General features: G+C 39.1%; 1 protein-coding gene across 1 annotated transcript in view; it reads left to right on the top strand.

The window, feature by feature from the left end:
- The window catches only part of LOC6041136 (zinc finger protein 425), a 29831-nt gene that overhangs the window by 10328 nt on the left and 643 nt on the right, over positions 1–18860 (top strand). The window lies entirely within an intron of this gene.

An 18860-nucleotide genomic window follows, 5' to 3' on the forward strand; every position in this document is an offset into this window, starting at 1 on the left:
TTTGCAATCAAAAAGTACTTTAGTGAATTTTTGATGAAATGCACCGTTTTCAAGTTATATCCATTTATAGGTAACTTTTTTAAAAAAAAAGTCGCAGTTTTTCATTTTTTAAAAATAGTGCCCATGTTTGCCAACTTTTGAAAAAAATATTTTTAAAAAGCTGAGAAAATTCTCAATATTTTGCTTTTTCGGACTTTGTTGATACGACCCTTAGTTGCTGAGATATTGCCATGCAAAGGTGAAAAAACAGGAAAGTTGATGTTTTCTAAGTCTCACCCAAACAACCCACCATTTTCTAATGTCGATATCTCAGCATTTATAGGTCCGATTTACAATGTAAAAAATAACTTAATCCACCTATGTGGTTCGAGCCTTCCTCACAAGAATGGCTGTACAATAGTTTCATCTATTTTTTAGATCCGGCTTCCAAAAAGTACATCGATATCACTTAAGTGGCCATATCTCGAGACAGGGTTGCCAGATCTTCAATGTTTTGGACTCGGTGGAAAGTTCTTTTGATAACCTAACCAACAATAGGTAGGATGGTGGATCCGGACATAGTTTACATACATTTAAGTGAGATCCGGCTTCAAAAAAATATATCAATATCACTTAAGTGGCCATATCTCGAGACAGGGTTGCCAGATCTTCAATGTTTTGGACTCGTTGGAAAGGTCTTTTGATAACCTAACCAACAATAGGTCGGATGGTGAATCCGGACATAGTTTACATACATTTAAGTGAGATCCGGCTTCAAAAAAGTACATCAATATCACTTAAGGGGCCATATCTCGAGACAGGGTTACCAGATCTTCAATGTTTTGGACTCGTTGGAAAGGTCTTTTGATAACCTAACCAACAATAGGTAGGATGGTGGATCCGGACATAGTTTACATACATTTAAGTGAGATCCGGCTTCAAAAAAGTATATCAATATCACTTAAGTGGCCATATCTCGAGACAGGGTTGCCAGATCTTCAATGTTTTGGACTCGTTGGAAAGGTCTTTTGATAACCTAACCAACGATGGGTCGGATGATGGACCCGGACATAGTTTACATACAGTTAAGTGAGATCCAAATATATGTGAAAACACATTTTTACATAACATTTGAACTACTTATCGAAACTTCAATCTGTATAAAACTCGATCTATGGGACCCTAAACCAAGTCGAATGCAACAAGTTCGGGTCAAATCGGTTCAGCCAGTGCCGAGAAACATGAGCTAGTTTGTTGGTCACATACATACATACACACACACATACACACACACATACACACACACATACACACAGACATTTGTTCAGTTTTCGATTCTGAGTCGATATGTATACATGAAGGTGGGTTTACGACGTTTTTATACGAAGTTCATTTTTAGAGCAGGATTATAGCCTTACCTCAGTGAGGAAGGCAAAACATGAAACATTCGTGAAATTTTCCGAACTTTTCGAAAAAAAAAAATTTCAAAAATTTAAAATCAAGACTAACATTTTAAATGGGCGTTATAATGAATGTTTGGCCCGTTTGAAATGTTAGTCTTGATTTTAAATTTTTGAAAATATTTTTTTCGAAAAGTTCGGAAAATTTCACGAATGTTTCATGTTTTAACATTGTAAATCGGACCTATAGTTGCTGAGATATCGACATTAGAAAATGGTGGGTTGTTTGGGTGAGACTTAGAAAACATCAATTTTACTGTTTTTTAACCTTTGCATGGCAATATCTCAGCAACTAAGGGTCGTATCAACAAAGTCCGGAAAAGCAAAATATAGAGAATTTTCACAGCTTTTCAAAAATATTTTTCTCAAAAGTGGGCAAACATGGGCACTAATTTAAAAAAATGAAAAACTGCGACTATTTTCAAAATAGTTACCTAAAAATGGTTATAACTTGAAAACGGTGCACTTTATCAAAAAATCACTAAAGTACTTTTTGATTGCAAATTCGATTTTTTTGCGACCGATATTTCGATTTTTTGAAAAAAATCTGTATTGATTCAAAAAATCATAACTCGGTCAAAGATTTTTTGTCCATTCTGAAAATTTCTGAAAAGATGGCATTTTATTTCCTCTAAAACATATCAAAAAATAAAAAAAAAATAAAAATAGTGTTTTTTTGCAAATCAAGTTTTAGTGACAAAAAGTTAAATAAAAAATCACCAAATTTTTTTTTACCGTGTATCATTTTTTTTCAGTGTAGTCCATATCCATACCAACAACTTTGCCGAAGACACCAAATCGATCAAAAAATTCCTTCAAAAGATAAAGATTTTTGAATTTTTACATATCATTTTTGTATGGACAGCTGCCAAATTTGTATGGAAAATTATATGGACAAACCAATGATGCAAAATGGCTTCTTTGGGCATACCGAAGGCACCAAAAAAGTTTCAGCCGGATTAAAAAATACAAAAAAAATCGAATGACCGAAATCTCAGAGAATTGCTCAGTTGCGGAATTCGCAGTCTGGCAACGCGTTGCTTCTGCTGAGACACTTGATGATTTCTTCCCGATGTGTTGATGCGTATCTTCAACTTTCCCAGCTCCGGTAAAACGGAAATTTGCTTTTGAGTCGTCTGGTTTTGATACCATGGTGTTGTTTTGTCTTAACCGGAACTTCCACAAAAGATCTAATTTTAATCTTCATCGTCCTATTGTTTGTTATCCGGTTCCTTTGCGGTTCATTTGACCATTCATTTCAATGTTCGCAATTCGCAATTTTCAGTGTAAGAACGGGCCTTGACCGATCTTATGCACCAGGTTCCCGACGAACACGCACTGCCCTTACACCTACATCTTACCCTTGCTCTGAGTCAGTACGAGCAACACGCTAGAACACGCTTTGAGTGTTCGTGCCAGGCATGCACACCTTCTTTTCCGGTTACGCATTTTAGCTCGGCCGGGGGTGGTACATTACGTAGGGTTTGATGTAAGTATAAGTGCCTAACCATTTATAGCAGGGTGACCACCAGATTTCGATTTTCAATTTCCCGGTTTTTTCCCGGTTTTCTCCCGAGCCCAGAAGGAATTTTACGAAATGTTTTTAAACCAAATTACAATGTTTTTTATGCTAACGTTAGTACCAACATACTTTTTGAACGCATACATTTGGTTCAAAGTTTGAATTCCTCAAGAAAGCTTTCAAATCTTGAGTAAAAAGTGAGTAAGTTGTAAACGAAGCCGTTTTTATCTGTTTCCAATCCAAACATCTAATTTCCATAATGATTGGGAATTTTCATCATCATATTGGACTTTCAGAGCAAAGGTAAAACACGTCCTGCTCGGGAGAGAGAATGCACACGAATGATGTTTATTGACTAAAACTGATAATAATAAAAATAAGAAAAATAGCGCGCGGTGCTGTCAACAACTTGGCAGGGTTGCCAGTTTAACACTCCTCCTCAACGCGCGTTCACCATACTCCTCCTGAACGTTCTGGGGCTCCTCCTGAATCACAGACATATTTCGATGTCAGAACGGTCAAGTGTGTCCACGACAGCAGAGAGTAGACACTCTGGGGCAGTCGCTGCTTTGTGCTCCGGAAACTGCTGCATCGCTACGGCCGGAAGCTTGCCTTGTTGTGTCTTCTGTCTTCCAGATGCAGTCTTCGGACGTCGGCCGTTTTGGTGCTTCACCATCCGAAGGTTGAACACACCTCCATTTCTGGGTGCAACTGCGGCAATTCGCTTTCCACACGAAATTGTGCACTTTTGCTTCTCGAAGGTAACCTTCGCTCCCTTGTCCACGAGTCTCGCCACCGAAACCAGGTTGGTGTTGAGATCAGGTACGTAGAGAACGTTGCTCAACGTTAAGTTACGTTCCGTGTCACCAGTACCGTAGCAACGAATCCGACAGCTTCCGACTCCTTTCACTTCAGCACTTTTACCATCAGCGACCGTTACCATCTTCGGAGTGTCCTCACGCGGCTGTACCAGCGATTCGAAAGATTTCCGCTCGGTACACATGTGAGTGCTCGCACCTGAATCCACAATCCACTGTCCTGCAAAAGCTTCGCACACGCCAAACGCAAAATCTTCGTCGGACACTTCCGCTGAACTTTTGAACTTCGTCGTTGGCTTCTCCCAGATGTCGTCGTCGTCGCTCTGAGAGCTTCCTTCTCCATACCGCTTCGTCAGCTGCTTGCACTTGTGTCCAAACTTGTGACAATGATTGCACTGGACACCGTGTTTTGCCACAACCTTCAGCACCTTCTCATCCGATGACGTCATCTCTTTTTGCTTCTCCACCTCGTTGATGATGCTTCCTTTGATGATGTCCACGGTCAGCTCCTTCTCCGACCGATTCTCCAAAGCAGTCGAGAGAGCACTGAAAGAACTTGGCAGGCTGCGCAGGATGAAGATCACCCGGAGTTCCTCCTCAAACTTGTAGCCCACGGTAGCCAGCCTGTCAAACAGGTCCTCAAACTCCTGCAGATGTTCCTCGATGTCGGCACCTTCGCTGTACCTCAGATCACAAATTCGCTTGATGAGGTACGCCTTCGTGGTCAGTGTCTTCTTCTCGAACTTCTTCTTGGCGTTTTCCCACACCTCTCTGGCGGTGTTTGTGTTCCGGATCAGCCCGTGTTGGCCCTTCGTGATCAACAAACCGATTGTCGCGCGCGCTTGCTGGTCGCCTTCATCCCAAGCCTCCAGCTCAGCCGCGTTGGTCTGGTCCTTGTTCAGCTTCGGTTTCACTCCCGGAGAGACATACCTCCACAGCTTTTCCTTGACCAGCAGGAACTCGACGTCCAGCTTCCACGAATCGTAATTTTCGCTGGTAAGCTTTGCGATTCCGACTTTCTCCATTTTCCCTCGAAACGACAACGTCAACTTCGCGAATTAACTTTCCGAAATGACTTTTCTTTCGATGCCGAGCGTTACACGATGCGCAGAAAAGATTGCGTCCCTGGGCCCATAACCTATTGGACTTTCAGAGCAAAGGTAAAACACGTCCTGCTCGGGAGAGAGAATGCACACGAATGATGTTTATTGACTAAAACTAATAATAATAAAAATAAGAAAAATAGCGCGCGGTGCTGTCAACAACTTGGCAGGGTTGCCAGTTTAACACATCATACATGTAGATTTTATAAACTCAAAATAAAAAATCGTTTAATTTTTTAAAATGAGATTGATTATTACTACAATTTATTAATTTTGTAGAAAAAATCTGCAAAAATAAATTGTTATCAACATTTATGTAAATGTAACGAATAGTTGCCCCGAAAAATCAGGGGGCAAAAAAATATTTTCCAAAAAACATTAAAATTTCAATTGAAATTTAAGTGCAATCAGCTGAAATCAATATAAAATGCATTCCCTTGAGTTTGGAATAATTTTTAAGCATGTTTGGGTTGATTTATTAATCTTTCAATTTTTAAAAATTTACACCTTTAGTTTTTTTTTTTTTGAATGTTTTGTTACCGTCAAATCTTACATTTTTTGAAGACTAATGGTTGCAAAACAAATAAACTAGTGTAAAATGCATTTTTGATCACTTTTTGCATTCAAATGTTGAGACTATGGATTGTTCCCCCACTTGACCCCGGCCAGAGCCGAGGGACAAAAACTTTGAAAAATATTAGCATCGGCTTTTTTGCCTTCCTCACCTTACTGAGGAAAGGCTATAAAATCACTCGAAAAATGAACTTCTTAATTTGACCTCGTAGACCCACCTTCACGTATACCTATCGACTCAGAATCAAATTCTGAGCAAATGTCTGTGTGTGTGTGTGTGTGTAGGGATGTGGGTCTGTGCACCAAAAAATATGCACTCGATTATCTCAGCACTGGCTTAACCGATTTGGACCGTTTTGGTCTCATTCGATTCGTCTTGGGGTCCCATAAGTCCCTATTGAAAATTATGAAGTTTAGTAAAGTACTTCAAAAGTTATGCTAAAAAAACGAGTTTGGCGTATGTCCGGAAGATTGTAAAAAGGGTGGTTTTTGTAAGAAACCCTGTCATGTTATACATTTTCAGAAAGGTATTAAAAAGACCTTTCTAATGAGCCTAAAACATCAAGGATCTGACAATCCTATCAAAAGTTATTGGCACTTAAGTGTTATTTATACACTTTTTGGAGGCCGGATCTCAGATATTTCAGTAAAAATGATGTCCGGGTCTATCATGCGACCCATCGTTAGTTAGATAATCGAAAGACCTTTCAAATGAGCCTAAAACATCAAGGATCTGACAATCCTATCAAAAGTTATTAGCACTTAAGTGTTATTTATACACTTTTTGGAGGCCGGATCTCAGATATTTCAATGAAAATGATGTCCGGGTACATCATGCGACCCATCGTTAGTTAGATAATCGAAAGACCTTTCTAATGAGCCTAAAACATCAAGGATCTGACAATCCTATCAAAAGTTATTTGCACTTAAGTGTTATTTATACACTTTTTGGAGGCCGGATCTCAGAAATTTCAGTAAAAATGATGTCCGGGTACATCATGCGACCCATCGTTAGTTAGATAATCGAAAGACCTTTCAAATGAGCCTAAAACATCAAGGATCTGACAATCCTATCAAAAGTTATTAGCACTTAAGTGTTATTTATACACTTTTTGGAGGCCGGATCTCAGATATTTCAATGAAAATGATGTCCGGGTACATCATGCGACCCATCGTTAGTTAGATAATCGAAAGACCTTTCAAATGAGCCTAAAACATCAAGGATCTGACAATCCTATCAAAAGTTATTGGCACTTAAGTGTTATTTATACACTTTTTGGAGGCCGGATCTCAGATATTTCAATGAAAATGATGTCCGGGTACATCATGCGACCCATCGTTAGTTAGATAATCGAAAGACCTTTCTAATGAGCCTAAAACATCAAGGATCTGACAATCCTATCAAAAGTTATTTGCACTTAAGTGTTATTTATACACTTTTTGGAGGCCGGATCTCAGATATTTCAATGAAAATGATATCCGGGTACATCATGCGACCCATCGTTAGTTAGATAATCGAAAGACCTTTCTAATGAGCCTAAAACATCAAGGATCTGACAATCCTATCAAAAGTTATTTGCACTTAAGTGTTATTTATACACTTTTTGGAGGCCGGATCTCAGAAATTTCAGTAAAAATGATGTCCGGGTACATCATGCGACCCATCGTTAGTTAGATAATCGAAAGACCTTTCAAATGAGCCTAAAACATCAAGGATCTGACAATCCTATCAAAAGTTATTAGCACTTAAGTGTTATTTATACACTTTTTGGAGGCCGGATCTCAGATATTTCAATGAAAATGATGTCCGGGTACATCATGCGACCCATCGTTAGTTAGATAATCGAAAGACCTTTCAAATGAGCCTAAAACATCAAGGATCTGACAATCCTATCAAAAGTTATTGGCACTTAAGTGTTATTTATACACTTTTTGGAGGCCGGATCTCAGATATTTCAATGAAAATGATGTCCGGGTACATCATGCGACCCATCGTTAGTTAGATAATCGAAAGACCTTTCAAATGAGCCTAAAACATCAAGGATCTGACAATCCTATCAAAAGTTATTAGCACTTAAGTGTTATTTATACACTTTTTGGAGGCCGGATCTCAGATATTTCAATGAAAATGATGTCCGGGTACATCATGCGACCCATCGTTAGTTAGATAATCGAAAGACCTTTCAAATGAGCCTAAAACATCAAGGATCTGACAATCCTATCAAAAGTTATTGGCACTTAAGTGTTATTTATACACTTTTGGAGGCCGGATCTCAGATATTTCAATGAAAATGATGTCCGGGTACATCATGACCCATCGTTAGTTAGATAATCGAAAGACCTTTCTAATGAGCCTAAACATCAAGGATCTGACAATCCTATCAAAAGTTATTTGCACTTAAGTGTTATTTATACACTTTTGGAGGCCGGATCTCAGAAATTTCAGTAAAAATGATGTCCGGGTACATCATGCGACCCATCGTTAGTTAGATAATCGAAAGACCTTTCAAATGAGCCTAAACATCAAGGATCTGACAATCCTATCAAAAGTTATTAGCACTTAAGTGTTATTTATACACTTTTTGGAGGCCGGATCTCAGATATTTCAATGAAAATGATGTCCGGGTACATCATGCGACCCATCGTTAGTTAGATAATCGAAAGACCTTTCAAATGAGCCTAAAACATCAAGGATCTGACAATCCTATCAAAAGTTATTGGCACTTAAGTGTTATTTATACACTTTTTGGAGGCCGGATCTCAGAAATTTCAGTAAAAATGATGTCCGGGTCTATCATGCGACCCATCGTTAGTTAGATAATCGAAATACCTTCAAATGAGCCTAAACATCAAGGATCTGACAATCCTATCAAAAGTTATTAGCACTTAAGTGTTATTTATACACTTTTGGAGGCCGGATCTCAGAAATTTCAGTAAAATGATGTCCGGGTCTATCATGCGACCCATCGTTAGTTAGATAATCGAAATACCTTTCAAATGAGCCTAAAACATCAAGGATCTGACAATCCTATCAAAAGTTATTAGCACTTAAGTGTTATTTATACACTTTTGGAGGCCGGATCTCAGAAATTTCAGTAAAATGATGTCCGGGTCATCATGACCCATCGTTAGTTAGATAATCGAAATACCTTTCAAATGAGCTTAAAACATCAAGGATCTGACAATCCTATCAAAAGTTATTAGCACTTAAGTGTTATTTATACACTTTTTGGAGGCCGGATCTCAGAAATTTCAGTAAAAATGATGTCCGGGTCTATCATGCGACCCATCGTTAGTTAGATAATCGAAATACCTTTCAAATGAGCCTAAAACATCAAGGATCTGACAATCCTATCAAAAGTTATTAGCACTTAAGTGTTATTTATACACTTTTTGGAGGCCGGATCTCAGATATTTCAATGAAAATGATGTCCGGGTACATCATGCGACCCATCGTTAGTTAGATAATCGAAAGACCTTTCAAATGAGCCTAAACATCAAGGATCTGACAATCCTATCAAAAGTTATTGGCACTTAAGTGTTATTTATACACTTTTGGAGGCCGGATCTCAGAAATTTCAGTAAAAATGATGTCCGGGTCTATCATGCGACCCATCGTTAGTTAGATAATCGAAATACCTTTCAAATGAGCCTAAAACATCAAGGATCTGACAATCCTATCAAAAGTTATTAGCACTTAAGTGTTATTTATACACTTTTGGAGGCCGGATCTCAGAAATTTCAGTAAATGATGTCCGGGTCATCATGCGACCCATCGTTAGTTAGATAATCGAAATACCTTTCAAATGAGCCTAAAACATCAAGGATCTGACAACCCTATTAAAAGTTATTGGCACTTAAGTGTTATTTATACACTTTTTGGAGGCCGGATCTCAGATATTTCAATGAAAATGATGTCCGGGTCTATCATGCGACCCATCGTTAGTTAGATAATCGAAAGACCTTTCTAATGAGCCTAAAACATCAAGGATCTGACAATCCTATCAAAAGTTATTTGCACTTAAGTGTTATTTATACACTTTTTGGAGGCCGGATCTCAGAAATTTCAGTAAAAATGATGTCCGGGTCTATCATGCGACCCATCGTTAGTTAGATAATCGAAATACCTTTCAAATGAGCCTAAAACATCAAGGATCTGACAACCCTATTAAAAGTTATTGGCACTTAAGTGTTATTTATACACTTTTTGGAGGTCGGATCTCAGATATTTCAATGAAAATGATGTCCGGGTACATCATGCGACCCGTCGTTAGTTAGATAATCGAAAGACCTTTCAAATGAGCCTAAAACATCAAGGATCTGACAAACCTATCAAAAGTTATTGACACTTAAGTGTTATTTATACACTTTTTGGAGGCCGGATCTCAGATATTTCTGTAAAAATGATGTCCGGGTCCATCATGCGACCCATCGTTAGTTAGATAATCGAAAGACCTTTCAAATGAGCCTAAAACATCAAGGATCTGACAATCCTATCAAAAGTTATTAGCACTTAAGTGTTATTTATACACTTTTTAGAGGTTTGATTTCAGATATTGTGATAAAAATATTGTCTGAATCTTCCATGCGAACTATCGTTGGATAGGTTTTTTTTATCAGACCTTGCCGATGAGCCAGAAATATTGATGGTCTGCGAACCATATCAAAAGAAATGAGTAATAAAGTTGATTTGTTAAACATGTTAAGGGGGAATGTTGCTATTTTTACTGAATGTATTGACTTTATGAATATGAGGAAGGCACCAACCACCTAAAGGTGGATTAAGTAACGTTTTTTCAACATGATCTCAATTTTTGTGTTGATGTAGTAACCACCTAAAAGTGATTGCCTGTGTTTCAAGTGACTTTTTTGTAGCAGAATTCTATCTATTTTGTTTTTTTCAAATATCTGAAAGTTTTACATAAATTTCAAACGACATTTAAAAAAATACTTTGCAAAAAAAATCATTGCAAGTTTTCCTTCATAATTTGTCTGGCTGAGAATCTCAAATATTATCAAATAAAATAATATTTACAAACAGAAACTCCATGATATTATTATCAACTTTTTCTAGGCTAGGTACCCTTTTTAGTGTTACTTAAGCTGCTGGTACCCCCTAGCGTTCATATATGAAATTTTTCTACATTCCAATTCACGAAGAAAGAAACTTGAATTTTGAAGAATTAAAAATGTCGTAAATCATGTTTCTAGAGTTGTTTAAAAACATGGATAGGCCACACAACGTCCATGTACATTTCTTCAAATCAGTTTTCTTAATAAAGCTTCAAAATAAAATGTTGTACCCTGTTTTTCTTTAAAACTATCAACTATCTGGAGAAATTCCTTTTGTTAATTAAATTTTCGCTGTCTTTTCATTTCTACAGACATCTCCCATATTTTTTTAATTTTAATTTTGGAGATTTAAATTTTGTAAATAGTATTTTTTGAAGTTGTAGCTATTTTCAATTGAAAATTATCTATTAAATGGTTGAGAAAATTCTTTTCTGCTTTCTTTTTTGAATATTTTTTATCCATTCTTTTGTTGCTGAGATACAGGCCAAGAAAAATATTTTAAAATTGTGTATTTTGTGTGACAATTTGAAGGAAATGTCTGATCTTTAAATTTAGAGAGATATTTACTGTAATGTTGTTTTCGTACCATGAGATCCATAATTTCCACTTACAAAAAATCCTAATTTTTATTTTATGCAAAACTAATATTTTAGCAAAAAAAGGTCGAATTGAAAATATCCAAATCATGAAACATAAGATTATTTTTACCAACATGGTAGTAAGTGGTAGTTGGCACAATATACAAATTTGAAACAAATATTTGTAGAAAAAAAACAAAAAATCCAAAAACGGTGCACTTTACTTCAAATTGATAAAATTTTTAAACGTATGCAAATTATAGATTTATCATTCAAATATTTTTAAACATTTTCTGGTTGGTCAAAACAATTCGCCCGTAATTCATTGCACCTTAAGCATGGTTGTTATTTTTTGCTTCAAAGCAATTTGTTATTTTTTTCTCTCAAATATTTTGCTTGGGACAAATGGCCTCCATTGCAGGGATTGTCCTCGGACTCCCTGAGACCGCTGGTGGTACCCCCAGGTGTACATGTCCCCAGGTTGAGAATCGCTAGTAGAGAAAACATTTCGCTTTATTAAAAAAAATCGCCAAGTAAAAATACAATAGGATACAACAGAAAAAAAAACATCCATAACCAAGAGGAATGAGTCTATTACACAAATTTAAACATAGTTTTCGCAAATTCTTCATTTAGAATAACAGGAATAATATTCTAATTGAGAAAAGAACATATTGAACTCATTAAAGAGGCTTTTGTCAAATTTTTACTAAACTTAAAATATTTTCCCGGTTTGTCAGTCGAATTCCCGAGTTTTTCCCGGTTTTCTCCCGGTGGATAAAAATCCCGGTTTTTTCCCGGTTTTCCCGGTTTTTTCCCGAGGTGGCCACCCTGATTTAAACTAACTAACAATATTTTTCAGAGGATCAGGTTCCGGCCAGTGGTCGTCCTCGGAATCTGCTCCGATCCGGAGCTGTTAGTCCGAACGAAAGAAAACAAGCGGTATAGTGGTATCTAGAGATTCACCCTGGACATCAAGGGCGGGCTACGAATCCGCCAGCTGCTGGATCAAAAAGTGTTAGATGGTCTTGGGCACTTGTCATTTTGGAACCTGGTCCGCATTCTTAAAAGCAGCGTATCAGTGAAATTTTAATCAGTTTAGTGAAGTGTTTGATTTTATGTAATTTACATGTATCCAAAGAGAGTTTTTGATTTCGTCAAATAAAACATAATTATGATTAAAAGCGTGAAATAAATTTATTAAAAATAAAATAAAGAAAATTCATTTTTTGAAACACCTAAATACCAGTGGAAAACCAATTGATTTACATTACAAATTCATTTAACATTAATGAGAAAAGCATTGCAAATTCATGTGCGTCGTCACGTGAAATTAACGTGTTTTGCTGTTGAATTTACCGTGTCGCGCGATTGAAAATACTCAAGTGATTTACACATGACATTCATATGTCATTGTTATCCGAGCATTCGTTGGTGAAGGTTGTCTGAATCAACATGACTCGTCGCGTCCCGGCGCAAAACGCCGGCAATATTGCCCTACCTGCGGCTCAAACAGGCAAAAAAGTGGGAATTTCCAAAAGGAAGGTTGAGGCCTCAACTGATGGCCAAAAACCGGGAATTTCCAAAAGGAAGGTGCTTTTGGAAGTGACATCGAACAGCAAAAAGACGAAAAAGAGCGACGGTACTGTACCGATGGATGAGGAGGAGGAGAACTCTTCATCGCACGAGGAGCAGCTTTGAAGAACAACAAGTTCGCTGGACTGCCTGACGAGGACCAGGTAGCGGAAGCAAAGGAGAATGAAGTGAAACAGCGAAAGGAGAAACTGCCTCCTTTTTATGTGAGGCAATCAGCAGCAACGATCGACTTTCGTGCGGGGCTGGTTGAACTCATCAAGTCTGGGAAAGTCCAAGGCAACATTCGTCTGTGTCAGGACGGATTTAAGGTGCTGGTGCAATCCAGGCAGCACTATCAACTGGTCAAGGATTACTTGACCGAAAACGAGGCGGAGTACTTTACCCATGATGTCGTCATGGATAAGCCGTACAAAATCGTCGTCAGAGGTCTGTACGACATGCCAGTGGAGGAATTAGCTGCCGAGCTAAAAGTTTTGAAACTGGATGTGTTGGCCGTGCACAAAATGAGCCGACGCAACAAAGACATCAAGTACCGTGACCAGCTCTACCTGCTGCATTTGGCTAAGGGATCGACGACGCTTCCTGAGCTGAAGGCAATCCGAGCGGTTTTCAACATTATCGTGTCGTGGGAGCGATACCGACCAGTGCATCGTGACGTCACACAATGCTTCAACTGCCTGGGTTTCGGGCACGGAGGTAAGAACTGCCACCTGAAGCGTCGTTGCGCCAAATGTGGTACCGATGCGCACATCACATCCCAGTGCATCCAAGATTCGCTGGTGAAGTGCCTCAACTGCAACGGTGAGCACTCGTCAACCGACCGAAAGTGCCCCAAGAGAGCTGAGTTCGTGAAAATTCGGCAGCAAGCATCGACGAAGAATCAGCCTCAGCGTCGTAGAACTCCTCCAGCCCTGGTGGAGCAAAATTTTCCACCTCTTCAACCGCGACGCCAGGTCCCGAACTTGGCACCGTTGCCGTTGGATCCCAGGAAGAGAGCTGAGATGAATCATCCACGGCCGGGTTCCAGCCAGGAGCCGAGACCGCCACCACCGGGCTTCAGCCAGGAGCCAAGACCAACCCAAGAACCAGCAGTTGAGGAAAATGGTAATGATCTTTACACCTCAACCGAACTCCTCAATATTTTCAAACAGATGTCCGCTGCACTGCGTGGATGCAAAACCAAGACCCAGCAGATTGAAGTGCTGACCTCGTTCGTCATCCAGTATGGATCGTAGGTCCCTCAAGCTGCTGAATTGGAACGCTTGCTCCATTAGGAGGAAGAATTTAGAGCTGGTGGATTTTCTTCGCGAGAAGGAGATCGACGTAGCTGCCATCACGGAAACTCATCTGAAGCCCGGTGAAAAAGTTTATCTGCAAAACTACAAGATCGCGACGCAGCTCGATAGGACCACCTCTGGAGGAGGAGGTGTGCTTGTCGCTGTTCATCGTGATCTCAAGCCACGCCGGCTGCCACACTTCAAGCTGGACATCATCGAGGCCGTTGGGGTGGAAATTCCCACTTCGGTTGGCCCAGTACTCTTCATTGCTGCATACTGCCCACGTCAGGTGAATTCCAGAGATGGTTCAGCAGCAAAACTGAAGAGCGATATCCAGAAGCTGACACGGCGGAGCGCAAAGTACATCATCGCTGGTGACCTCAACGCGAAGCATGAAGTTTGGGGCAACAGCAGGAGGAATCGGAACGGAGTGATTCTGCACAACGATCTGCAAAACGGATACTACAACGTTGTGAGTCCGGATCGTCCAACGAGGGTGGCTCGGTCTGGGAATCACTCAATCATCGACTTCTTCATTACCAATATGGCTGAGAACGTGGCTCATCCTGAGGTGTTTGAAGAGTTGAGTTCTGATCACTATCCGGTGGTTGTGGAGGTTGGAGCTTCCGTTACTCCGCAGCGGCAACCAACCCGGAAAGATTACCACAACGTTGACTGGCAGCAGTTTCAGCAAGTGGTCGACAGCAACATCGACTATGATCAACACCCGGAAACTTCTGCCGATATTGATCGTTCGCTGGAGGTGATCCAGCAGGCTATCAACCAAGCAGAGGCTGCCAACGTTCGGGAGGTTCCTGTTAATTTTAAGGTAACTGATATTGACGTAGATACTAAACACTTGATTAGACTTAGGAATGTTTATAGGAGACAATATCAACGGACTGGGGACTATGACAAAAGATTTCAGTGAACAATTTGAACAAAATCATACAAGACCGACTTGACAATATCAGAAATCAAGAATTTTCAAAACATGTAAGCCAGCTTGGGAATTATTCAAAACCATTTTGGAAACTTTCAAAAGTTCTTAAAAACAAACCAAAGCCTATTCCTCCTCTTATTGTTGAGGATTCTCCTTTGATTACATCCGAGGAAAAGGCAAATGCACTTGGGCTTCATTTTGTTAGTTCACATAATCTTGGCGCTTCCATGACCAGCCGTAAAGAAACATCAGTTGCCAATAGTATTTCAACAATCAATGACTCTACCTTTGAATTTCCTGCAGATTCCCATGTTTCTGGTGAGGAAGTCAAAGTTGCAGTTAAACAAATGAAAAATATGAAAGCTCCAGGCTTTGATAACATTTTAATCTAGTGTTGAAAAAACAGAGTGATCAGTTCTTTCAACATCTAGCCAATATTTTCAATAAATGTTTGCAACTTGGTTACTTCCCCACCAATTGGAAACTGGGCAAAGTCATACCAATTTTGAAGCCTCAAAAGATCCAACATCGCCAACAAGTTATCGTCCCATTAGTCTTTTGAGTAGTCTGTCCAAACTCTTTGAGAAGGTCATCTATTCAAGGCTTTTGGATTTTACCAACGATAATAATATAATTTTGAATGAGCAGTTTGGCTTCCGAAAGGGACATAATACTGCTCATCAGCTTACGAGAGTAACTAAAATCATCAAGCAGAACAAGCTTGAGTCTAAATCAACTGCTATGGCTTTGTTGGATGTTGAGAAGGCTTTTGACAATGTTTGGCATGATGGTTTGATACATAAACTGTATTTATACGGTTTTCCAATGTATCTTATCAAAATTATCCAGCACTATCTTTCGGAGAGATCGTTCAGGGTTTTTCTGAATGGGATTGCTTCTGGATTATTCAACATTGATGCTGGGGTTCCCAAGGAAGTATTCTTGGCCCACTTCTGTACAATATTTTTACATCTGATTTGCCTACTCTTCCTGGTAATGGTGTGTTGTCACTTTTGCTGATGACACTGCCGTTATTTATAAGGGTAAAATAACCAGATATTTAGTTGGCCGTCTTCAGAAGGGTCTTGACGTTCTTTCCGAATACTTTGGCGACTGGAAAATTCGCATAAATGCAGCCAAAACTCAAACCATCATTTTTCCACTTTCCAAATCGGCCAGATTTGTCCCAAAGGATGATGTTTTGATTAAAATGAATGATGTTTCAATACCCTGGTCAAAGGAAGTTGTCTATTTAGGTCTCATACTTGACTCGAAACTATTGTTTCGGCAGCATGTAGATAAAATATTGAACAAGTGCAGCATTCTCATCAGGTGTTTGTATCCTTTAATTAACAGAAAATCAAAGCTATCTTTGAAAAATAAGCTAGCAGTTTACAAACAAATAATTTACCCCGTTATTGAGTATGCAGTACCTGTTTGGGAGTGTTGCGCTAGAACTCATAAATTGAAGCTCCAGCGTGTCCAAAACAAGGTACTCAAAATGGTTTTGAATGTTCCTGGCTGGACAAGATCAAGTGAGGTTCATGAATTAGCAGAAGTAAAAATGTTGGATCAGAAGATTCAAGAAAAATGTTTGAAATTCAGGGAAAAATGTGCTATATCTGAATACCCCTTGATTCAAGGATTGGTTTAGTTTATGGTAAGATTAAGTTAGTTTTAGGTTAGGTTATGTTTTCTTAAATTTTTTTTCCTCATTGTACCTAGTGTTACAAAAATGATAAATCATATACTTTTAAAGTTATGAAAATGAACAGTGTTTAAATCACGAAAAGCAAACTAAAGCTGAAGAGCCACAGCTGACCACTTATTATGTAAACCAAATGTAATTATTATAAGAAAGATTCAATAAAGTATATTTAATTCAGAAATTGACATTCATATGGAAAGTAGTATGGGGCAGATTCACGTGTAAAACATGTGATATTGCTGTGAGCCTTTCTTTCAGTGTAGGCTTACAGTCACACACTGAAAGCCCGACCATGGTAATTTTAAGAACATTTGCTAAAAATGCTGCTTATTAAAATAACTGCGGCTTTTTTGTAAAAGTAAACGCAAATATGGTAAAATGAACCATGCTTCCACAAAATTGCATGGTAGCAATTACGAAATCATTATCATTCTCTCCATATTGGAGGGTTAAAATTACCATACCGCTCACGACATAGTAAAACTGACTGCGTTAATCAGTCAATCTAAGCACGGAATGTTTTTAGCAAAAATACGTCAGTGCGTGTTCTCAATTTAACCCTACAATATGGTAGCAACTACCATGGTTGGGTTTTTAGCAGTGCTGTTAAACGTTAATTAACGTTAACGCGTCCGTTAATCGTTAAAATTAACGAGAACGCGAACGGAGCCTACGTTGATCTTAACGAGAACGTGAACGGAGCACGTTAATTGGGTCCTAAAATGAAGCTTAGATTGCTGATATTATTGTTTACAGCGATAAAGCTTATTTTTCTGAGTACAATGACCCTTTGTACGACCACAAAGAGTTTAAAATGGATTTTTAAATCAATTTTGAAAAATTAACCTCGCGGTCCTTCTTGACAGAAAAGCTCCTACTTGACAGCTCGTTCCAAGGGGACCATAGTTGATCCATCGAAAAAATGTTGACTTGTCAAAAAAAAAATTGCATTAAAATGAAAAAAAGTGATCAGAAATGGTTTCTTATCGTGTTTTTTACCGTTGTACATTAAAATTGACATAGGGCTTTAGTACCCAATTAACGTCGTTAATCAACGCGTTAATCCTTCTGAGGCCCCGACTTTGAGGGCCTGTATCTCCCAAACGGTAACATCTAGCGGGTTACTTCCAGTTGCATTTTACGGGCATTAACAGTGACTATGAGTTCCCGGTGAGGTTATTTGTCCAAAGTTACCACCGGTTCCGGCAACCCGGAACATCCGTCAAGCATGTTTTTTAAGGCTTTTGTCATTCAATCGAAATTGAGCCAATGTTATGAAACGTTGTTTGTAGTACATAGGTACACTGACTACCTTGGGTCAGTTCAGGTCATCTGTGGCCACTCCGGAACCGATTCCATGGTACCACGCAAATGGTTCCGATGATTGTGATATTCAAAAGTCGACATGTTGCTTATCAAATTTAGTGAAATGAAACTCATTAATCAGCTATTATCATGTCGGTGTCCTTTGACCCGATCGGACCTATCCGGAACCGGTTATCGGTGACCGGAGGAAGTGTAGTGAGTATAGGAAAAGTCCTTTCATGCGACATATCAAAATCATGGTACCATTTGCGTGGTACCATGGAATCGGTTCCGGAGTGGCCACAGATGACCTGAACTGACCCAAGGTAGTCAGTATACCTATGTACTACAAACATCGTTTCATAACATTGGCTCAAATGTCGATTGAATGACAAAAGCCTTAAAAAACATGCTTGACGGATGTTCCGGGTTGCCGGAACCGGTGGTAACTTTGGACAAATAACCTCACCGGGAACTCATAGTCACTGTTAATGCCCGTAAAATGCAACTGGAAGTAACCCGCTAGATGTTACCGTTTGGGAGATACAGGCCCTCAAAGTCGGGGCCTCAGAAGGATTAACGCGTTGATTAACGACGTTAATTAACGTGCTCCGTTCACGTTCTCGTTAAGATCAACGTAGGCTCCGTTCGCGTTCACGTTTAGGTTAACTTTTAACGATTCCGTTAAGTTAAACGTCGTTAATTTAAACGTTTAACAGCACTGATTTTCAGTGCATGCTAGCAGCGAACTGACATTTTGGTTTGCTTCTTGTGTACGCTGGGTTGGAAACATTTTGCAGGCCTGATCAAGAGGCTTGCTTTGATGCTATTAGGCTTTACAGCGTGACGTCATGAGCGCACACGCACACACATTTTTACTGAGACACACGTGCAAAAAATGTAAACAGTGCAGCCAAGCTGTCAA

Source organism: Culex quinquefasciatus, chromosome 2 (genome assembly GCF_015732765.1).
Source record: "Culex quinquefasciatus strain JHB chromosome 2, VPISU_Cqui_1.0_pri_paternal, whole genome shotgun sequence".
Lineage (NCBI taxonomy): Eukaryota > Metazoa > Arthropoda > Insecta > Diptera > Culicidae > Culex > Culex quinquefasciatus.